The sequence below is a fragment of the Nycticebus coucang genome, chromosome 14 (assembly GCF_027406575.1).
Source record: "Nycticebus coucang isolate mNycCou1 chromosome 14, mNycCou1.pri, whole genome shotgun sequence".
Lineage (NCBI taxonomy): Eukaryota > Metazoa > Chordata > Mammalia > Primates > Lorisidae > Nycticebus > Nycticebus coucang.
Window position 1 is genome coordinate 7,737,664 of NC_069793.1, and position 9,841 is coordinate 7,747,504.

The following is a 9,841-nucleotide window of genomic DNA, read 5'->3' on the forward strand; positions in this document are numbered from 1 at the left end:
ATGGGGCCAGTGCCCTACTCCTTGAGCCACAGCCGCGGCCTAGACTATCTCTTTTTAGCTCAAGTTGGTCTCAGATTCCTGAGCTCCACCCATCTCAGCCTCACAGAGTGTTAGAATTACAGGAGTGAGCCACCACCTCTCAAAATGAAGCTCAGATACTCCCCTGTGTAGAACATGTGCCTCTTCCCTATCTCAAGACTGATTACAATCTAATGAAACCACCTACATCTTTACCTGGCTGTCCTGTCCTGGAGGCTGTGAGTCCAGACAAGTTGGGACATTTGTCTTACCCCAGCTCCTCACACTATTCCACAGCAGCTGACACACAGGAGGTGCTCCCCAAATGCCTGCTGAAAGGATGAGCTCTTCTAAGCACCACCTCCCCAGGAAAGCCCTTCCTAACTGCCTCCCCCCTCCTTAGCCATCCCAGTCCCTCTCACTCCACATATCTACCCTGCTAGGTTCAAGATCACTTCGGCCAAACCTTCCCTGATTTTACCAACATATCAAGAGTTCCTTGAAGACAAAGACGTACTATAGAAATAGAACATTGAGTGCCTATTAGTTGTTCACAGCTACACTTCCAGACCCTAATAAGTACAAATACATAGTAGGTACTTAGTTACTGTTGTTGAATAAATTAGTGGATGAATAACCCAATGAATTGAATACTTACAAATACCAACTACTGTATGAAAAATGTCCTCCTGGAGCTCTTATTCCACCCCCCATAGTAGCCCCATTTTACAGGTGAGAAACTGAGGCTTCAGGAGGTCACCTAAGATTTCACAGTTAAAGGTGGCATTGCTGCAAGCCGATCCCAAACTGATTGGTGTTAGAGCCCTAATTTTCTTTTTTCTTTTTTTTTGCAGTTTTTGGTCAAGGCTAGGCTTGAACCCACCACCTCTGGCTTATGGGGCCGGTGCCCTACTCCTTTGAGCCACAGGCACCACCCTAGAGCCCTAATTTTCATATCCTATGTTCACTCCCAATGTAAGATATATGTGGTTGCAAATAGAGGCACAGCCTCGCAATGATGATTTATGCAAAACAGGAATTTCATTATCTCTCCTAAGAAGTGTGGAGGTCAGTGTCAACACTGACAGAGGCTCATTGGCCTTCTCCTCTTTCAGTACTGCCCCTTTCACATATCAGAAGATTTGCCCTCATGGTTGCTATGTGGCTGCAGCTGCTCCAAGCATGCCATCTTCAGAGGACAATTACCAGAGTGGGAGGGGAGTGGCACTGGGCAGAGGCTTTCTCCTTGGCACCTCTCTTTTTACCTGGGAGAACAACCTTTCCCAGGAATCCCTGAGCAGGCCATGCCCCTTAAACCACTCCCTGGCCAAGGGGAATAGGATTCCCATGCTTGGATTGGACTATGTTTGTGCCCCAGCACACCTGCTGTAACCTCCACCTATCACCTGAGCAAGGTTGGGTTTCACCTGGGTTTTCAGCTATTTGTGCTGGGTAATTTATAAAGAAGAGAAGGTAGGATGTGGTCTCTCACACCTGTAATCCTAGGACTCTGGGAGACTAAGGCAGGTGGATTGCTTGAGCTCAGGAGTTCAAGACCAGCCTGAGAAAGAGTGAGACCCCCATCTCTACTAAAAATAGAATAGCTAGAGGTGGTGGTTCAAGCCTGTAGGCCCAGCTACCCAGGAGGCTGAGGCAAGTGAATCACTTCAGCTCAAGAGTTTGAAGTTACTGTGAGCTATGATGCCATAGCACTCTACCAAGAGCAACAAAGTAAGACTATCTTTTTTTTTGAGACAGAGCCTCAAGCTATATCACCTTGGGTAGAGTGCCGTAGTGTCACAGCTCACAGCAACTTCTAACTCCTGGGCTTAAGTGATTCTCTTGCCTCAGCCTCCCAAATAGCTGGGACTACAGGTGCCCACCACAAAGCCCAGTTATTTATTTATTTATTTTTTGGCAGCTTTGGCTGGAGCCAGGCTTGAACCCGCCACCCCTGGTATATGGGGCCAGTACCCTACTCCTTGAGCCACAGGTGCTGCCCAAGCCTGGCTATTTTGGGGTTGTAGTTGTCATTGTTTGGCAGGCCTGGGCTGGATTCGAACCCACCAGCTCTGGTGTATGTGGCTGGTGCCTTAGCTGCTTGAGCTACAGGGGCCACTGTAAGACTCTGTCTTAAAAAAAAAAAAGAGTGGCTCACTCCTGTAATCCTAGCACTCTGGGAGGCCAAGGCAGGTAGATTATGTGAGCTCACAAGATTGAGACCAGCCTGAGCCAGAGTGAGATCCCATCTCTAAAAATAGCTGGGTGTTAAGGCGGTGCCTGTGGCTCAAAGGAATAGGGCGCTGGCTCCATATATCAGAGGTGGCAGGTTCAAAACTGGCCCCGGCCAAAAACTTAAAAAAAACAACAACAAAAAAACAGATGTGTGTGTGTTTTGGGTGGCACCTATGGCTCAGTGAGTAGGGCGCCAGTCCCATATACCGAGGGTGGCGGGTTCAAACCCAGCCCCAGCCAAACTGCAACAAAAAATAGCCGGGTGTTGTGGCGGGCGCCTATAGTCCCAGCTACTTGGGAGGCTGAGACGAGAATCACCTAAGCTCAAGAGCTGGAGGTTGCTGTGAGTCCTGTGACATCACGGCACTCTACCAAGGGTGACAAAGTGAAACTCTGTCTCTTAAAAAAAAAAAATAGCTGGGCATTATGGCGGGCACCTGTAGTTCCAGCTATTTGGGAGGGTGAGGCAACGGAATCGCTTAAGCCCAGGAGTTGGAGGTTGCTGTAAGCTGCTGTTACCCTGGGTAGAGTGCCGTGGTGTCATAGCTCACAGCAACCTCCAACTCTTGGGCTTGAGCAATACTCTTGCTTTAGCCTCCCGAGTAGCTGGGACTACAGGTGCCCATTACAAATGCCTAGCTAGTTATTCTTTTTTTTTCAGTAGAGATGAGGGTCTCACTCTTTCTCAGGCTGGTCTCAAACTCTTGAGCTCAAGTAATCCACCTGCCTCAGCCTCCCAGAGTGCTGGGATTATAGGTGTGAGCCACAAGACAATGCATTTCTGCTGTTGAGTCACCCAGTCTACAGTACGCTGTTACAGTAACCATAGCAAAGGAATACATGGAGCAGGGGTCTCTGTGCATAAGGGTTCTGTTCAGATTTGGGGATGAATTAACTGACTAAAGACCTAAAGAGGATGGGGGCCTCAAAGATACTCCTACCCTGCCCTTGGGAAGTGACTGCCCTTTTTTTCTGCCTGGTTATCCCTGCTGCCAGGGCAGATAGACCAGATGAGTGCTTAGCCTCCTTTCAGCCCCAACATTCTAGCAGCTTCTCCCTTCAAGCAAAGACAGCTGTCACCATTAAATCTAGCCACCAATTGTTGCCTCCTGTTGGATTCTAATGCCAGGGTGGAACCTGAGGACTTCACAGTTGAGGACAGCCCAAAGTTTAATTGGGGCCTTGTATTAGTGATCTATTGCTACATAACTAATGAGCCTGAATCTTCTGGGAGGCAGAGTCTCAGGAACAACTTTAATCAAATAGTCCTGATTTGGGGTTTCCCATGAGGATACGGAAAAGATTTTGGCTAGAGCTTTGGTCACATGAAAGCTTGATGAATGCTGGACTGTCCTCTTGCAAGGAGGTCACTCGCTTGGTTAGCAGGATGGGGTTGGCTGTTGGTTGGTGGTCTCGGTTCCTCACCAAATGAACTTCTCCACGATATTGCTTGCATGTCCTGAAAGCATGGTGACTGCCTTCCTCCAGGGGAGCTGTCCAACAGACTGAGGTAGAAGCTGTAGGCCTTTTTTAACTTCTCTTGGGAATCATGCACCATCACTTCTCCAGTATTTTTTTTTTTTTTTTTTTTTTTGTAGAGACAGAGTCTCACTTTATGGCCCTCGGTAGAGTGCCGTGGCCTCACACAGCTCACAGCAACCTCCAACTCCTGGGCTTACGCGATTCTCTTGCCTCAGCCTCCCGAGTAGCTGGGACTACAGGCGCCTGCCACAACGCCCGGCTATTTTTTTTGTTGTTGCAGTTTTTGGCCAGGGCCGGGTTTGAACCCACCACCCTCGGCATATGGGGCCGGTGCCCTACTCACTGAGCCACAGGCGCCGCCCACTTCTCCAGTATTTTATCGATACACAGCTCAGCCCTATTTAGTGTGGAAGGGGACTGACTGCGTGAGAACCTGAATATCAGGAGGCAAGAGTCATTGGTGCCATTTTGGTGGCCTCTACCACAGGCTGGATAAGAGTTCTAGTGTTACAGGAGGTTCTGGGGACCAGGGGTCATGAAGGAAGAATCTTGTAGGTTGAGTTTAGGAAACATGGGGCCTTGGGGGTGTATTAGTTTCCCAGGACTGCCATCACCAAGTACCACAAACCAGATGGCTTAATATAACAGCAATTTATTTCCTCCCAGTTCTGTGATGCTAGAAGTTTAAAATCAAGGTTTTGGGCAGTGCCGTAGCTCAGTGGGCAGGGCGCCAGTGGGTTTGAACCCAGTCTGGGCCTGCTAAACAACAATGACAACTGCAACAAAAAAATAGCTAGGGGTTGTGGCAGGCATCTGTAGTTCCACCTACTTGAGAGGCTGAGGCAAGAGAATTGTTTAAGCCCAAGAGTTTGAGGTTGCTGTGAGCTATGACGCAACGGCACTCTACTGAGGGTGATGTAGTGAAACTCTGTCTCAAAAAAAAAAAAAAAAGAAATAAAATAAAATAAAAGTTTTGGCTGGGTTAGTTCCTTTTGGAGCCTCCAAGGAAGAATCCATTCTATGGCTCCCCTTGACTTTTAGCTGCGTCATTCCAATTTCTGCCTCTGTCTTCAGATGGTTGTTTTTCTTCTGTGTGTGTCTCAATTCTCCCTCTCTGTCCTCTTGTAAGGCTGATGGATTTAGGGCCCACCTTAAACCCACAATGATTTCATCCTGAGAACCCTATTTCCAATTAAGGTCACATAGACAGGTACCAGGGGTTAGGACTTGGACATATCTTCCACTCTGGGAGGTATCACCATGGAATAACTGGTTCACATATGACCTAATATCTCCATCTGCTTTGGCTCAGGTGTCACCTCCTCCAGAGCCTGTTACCTCTCTTTTGTGCCACACAGTACTTGTGCTTGTCACCATCACTGTGCATTGTTCTTTCAAGTAACACTGAGCACCTCCTCTGTGCCAGGCACCGAGGCCTGGGTCCTAGGGGTACAATAGTCAGGGCTGCCAAATTTAGCACATACAAATACAGGATGGGCCAGGCGCAGTGGCTCATGCCTGTAATCCCAGCACTTGGGAGGCTGAGGTGAGTGAATTGTCTGAGCTCACAGGTTTGAAACCAGCCTGAGTCAGAGCGAGACCCCCATATCTAAAAAAGCTGGGGGTTTTGGCAGTACCTGTAGTCCCAGCTACTTGGGAAGCTGGGGCAAGAGAATTGCTTGAGTCCAAGAGTTTGAGGTTGCTGTGAGCAATGATGCCACAGCACTCTACCGAGGGTGATAAAGTGAGACTCTGTCTCATAAAAAAAAAAAAAAAAATACAGGATGCCCAATTGCCCAATTACATCTGAATTTTAGATCAACAGTGATTTTAAGTTTGTCCCATGTATTGACTCTGGTAACACAAACATAGCAGGAGAAAGAGATAGCCTCTAGCTGCAGGGAACCTACAGGTTTCTTGGGGTGATGGCAAGGACATTGGGAGACCCCAGAAAGTGTGCCTGGAGCCAACCACATGAAGGGAGACGCTTTCCACCATATAAGCTGGGATCCAAAGGGCAAGGAGGCCACAGAGGAGAAACAGGGCTGCTGGCAGAAAGGGCAGCGATCCTATGTACAATAAAGCAAATGTAAACAGTCAAAAAAAAAAAAAAAAAAGAAAGGGCAGCGCTGGCCAGAGTCTAGGGAGAGCCTGCTGACCTTAAAGGAGAAGGGAAAGGGGTTAGGAGCACAAGGCGGAGCCTGGAACCAGGTGTCCTGGGCAGGCCAGCAGGGGCCAAACAAGATGCCCTTAGGGTGTTTAGAACCACAGACCAGGGGGTGGCACCTGTGGCTCAGTGAGTAGGGCACCAGCCCCATATATTGAGGGTGATGGGTTCAAACCCAGCCTCAGCCAAACTGTAGCCAAAAAAAAAAAAAAAAATACCCAGGTGCTATGGTAGGTGCCTGTAGCCCCAGCTATTCAGGAGGCTGAGGCAAGAGAAGCGCTTAAACCAAGGAGTTGGAGGATGCTGTGAGCTGTGATGCTACAGCACTCTACCGAGGGTGATAAAGTGAGACTCTGTCTCTAAAAAAAAAAAAAAAAAAAACCCACAGACCAAGCAGATGTACATTTTAGAAGAATAGAGGTGTCACAGGAGCCAATGAAAGAACAGTGTTTCTAGAAGGGAGGAGTGAATACAGGCCCAGATATTGGCCAGAAGTCCAGAAAGATGAGGATTGACACCGAGAAGTGTATTCAGTGTTAGCAAAACTGCTGGAGGCTCAGGGAGGGAGGTGTAGATGGGGCTGAACAGAAGCCAGGAGGGAGAGACAGGGTTAGGCAGCTTTTCCAAAAGCTCCGAGTATGGACGCTCTGAGGGCAGGTAGGAGCTTGTGAAGTGCAGTTGAGGCCAGGCTCGGGGAGGGGTGATCATGGCCCAGAGGGAACCCAAGGGGTGAGCATAGTGTGCTGGCTGCCCTCCCCAACTGTACCCTCACTCTTAGACAGGAATTGTTGCCCCAGACTGTTCCTCCACACAGAAGACAAGGAGGAGCACATGGTGGCCACCCACGCCTTGGCCCACTGAAGGAATATTTGGGAGCAGCTGAAGGCTGTAGAGTGAGAAGAGTGCAAAGCACAGGGATTGAGGGAGTGGCTGTGTCAGAGGACAAGAAGGAGAAGAGGCAGGAGTGGCCCCAGGTGCCCAGGGGCCAGGGGGAGAGGGGAGACAGTCCCTGTCCAGACTGTGCAGAGAGGTCAGAGAGGAGAGTGGAGAAGAGGCCGAAGGGAACAGAGCAGTGCAGGAAGCCTGGTCAGTGTGGGCAGATATCTGGCAGCGGGAAGTGAGAGAGGGGTTGGGGGAGGAGAGACATATTTTTTGACTGAGGGGAGGGGCCTTGGCAGGTGTCTTACATACATCCCATCTCATTTCATTCTCACAACTCCCCCTGGAAGAAGATGCTGCTGCTGCTAAACACGGCTGCTATTGGTGGTCTCACTTTATAAATAAAGAAACTGACTCTCAGAGATGTTAAGCTCTTTGCCTAAAGTCACAAAGTCAGTAAGTAGCAGAGAGGAGGTTAAAACCTAGGCCAGTCTGACTGCAAAGCAGGCTCTGTCCACCACCCCACAAGACCAAAGAAACTCTGAGCAGAGGAGAGAGCCTATAATTGGGACAGTCCCCAGGGAGAAGAACGCCCTGTTTGGGGGCAGCAATAAGGGCATTGGCCTTCTCAAGCCTCTCAGGAGGTGTAGATTGTGTTGCCTTCCCAAGCGATTACTGGCTTACCTCCCAGGCATTATCTGGTGTCCAGATAATTCCAGCAACCTGGGGGAGGATGAACCCAAGATTGGACAGTGGCAGAAGGGGCAGGGTACCAGGGGATCATGGTGGCAGTCATCTGTGCACTGAAATAGCTGACCATGAAGTTCAATGTAGGTAAAGAGACAAGACAAGCCAGAACAGGGTGGAGACTGTGCTGAGATGGAGTTTGAGTCTCATTCCCAACCTTAACCCACTCCCTCACACTTCCCTGGCTCTGCAAATACTGTTAAGTCTGTTAAAATCTTGCCTTTTGCCTGACAAGAATGAGACCTCATCTCTACTAAATAGAAAGAATAGCCAGATATTGTGGCAGGCTATAGTCCCAGCTACTCAGGAGGCAGAGGCAGGCAAGAGAATCACTTGAGCTCAGGAGTTTGAGGTTGCTCCTCTTGCCTCTTCCTTTTCCTTCAAGCATAAGGTCAGAAGTTCCTTCTTCCTACTTTCGACACCTTCCTCTTGCTTGGCCTTACCTCCTGGTGCCCAGAGTGCCAGCAACAGAAACCGACTTTCTTTTTTTTTTTTTTTTGTAGAGACAGAGTCTCACTGTACCGCCCTCGGTAGAGTGCCGTGGCGTCACACGGCTCACAGCAACCTCTAACTCTTGGGCTTACGTGATTCTCTTGCCTCAGCCTCCTGAGTAGCTGGGACTACAGGCGCCTGCCACAACGCCCGGCTATTTTTTTGTTGCAGTTTGGCCAGGGCTGGGTTTGAACCCGCCACCCTCGGCATATGGGGCCGGCGCCCTACTCACTGAGCCACAGGTGCCGCCCAGAAACCGACTTTCTTGACTGCAGAATAGGATATGAATGCCAAGGATTCATTTATTCCTTCTAGTCTACCTATCTTCCCTCTGTGGTTTTGTCTCATAGCTTTAAATACCATCTCTACACTGACTATGCTGAAATTTTTACTGAATAAATATATTTTTTGAAACAGAGTCTCACTATGTTGCCCTGGATAGAGTGCCATGGGTGCCCTGGGTAGAGAGCTCACAGCAACCTCAAATTCTTGGGTTTAATGATTCTTTTGTCTCAGCCTCCCAAGTAGCTGAGTACAGATGCCTGCCACAACGCCAGCCTTTTTTTTTTTTTTTTTTTTGGTTGTAGTTTTCATTGTTTGGCAGGCCCAGGCTGGATTTGAACCTGGCAGCTCCGGTGTATGTGGTTGGTGCCCTCACCACTGAGCCACTGAGCTACAGGCACTGAGCCTATGCTGAAATTTTTCTTTTCTTTTTTGCAGTTTTTAGCTGGGGCTGGGTTTGAACCTTTGAACCCACCACCTCCGGTTTATGGGGCTGGTACCCCATTCCTTTTTTTTTTGTAGAGACAGAGTCTCACTTTATCGCCCTCGGTAGAGTGCCGTGGCATCACACAGCTCACAGCAACCTCCAACTCCTGGGCGGTAGCCCATTCCTTTGAACTACAGGCGCTGCAAGTATGCTGAGAAAAAAATTTTTTTTTTGGCCGGGGCCGGGACCCTGTCTCTAAAAAATAGCTGGGTGTTGTGGCGGATGCCTATAGTCCCAGCTACTTGGGAGGCTGAGGCAAGAGAATCACTTGAGCCAAGGAGTTTGAGGTTGCTGCGAGCTGTGATGCCATAGCACTCTACTGAGGACAACATAGTGAGACTTTGTCTCAAAAAATAAAATCAATAAATAATAAAAAATAAAGTAAAAGGCATCTCAAACCTGATATGCCCAAAACAGAATTCCCAATCTCCCCCACCCCCACCTCCCAATCTGCTCTTTTCAGAGTCATACACATCTCAATTGAAATCACTCAGTTTTTCTAGTAGCTCATGCTAAAAACCTTGAAGGGATTTTGACTCTTCTCTTTCCTTCATCCTCCACATGTGATCCACAGCAAGTCCCCTTGGCTCCACCTTCTATATATATCAGATCCTGGCACCTGCTCCCACCTCCACTGTTATCCAGTGGTGGGGGATTCATCTCTAGCCTTGCCTGTAGCAGTGGCTTCTGTGCCGTCCTTTGACCTTGCCCCTACACTCATCTCAACCTAGAAGCCAGGGTCATCCTATGAACACACAAGCCAGCCCTACTGTTACTCCACTTCAACTCTCTGGTTGTGAGTTCTCAGTCCCAAAGTCTTTCAAAACCCACAAGCCCTAAATAATCCTTTCACCTGATTTTACTTCCTATTCTCCTGCCAGACCACTCTGCTCCAGACACACTACGTCTTGCAGTTCCTCATACATTCCAATCATGCTCCTGCTTGGAGGATTTTGCACTTGCTGTACCTTGCTTGCGCCTGCCTGGAACGCCCTTGCTCCAATATTCTCATAACTTGCTCTCTCATCTCCTTCAGATCTTTTTTTTTTTTT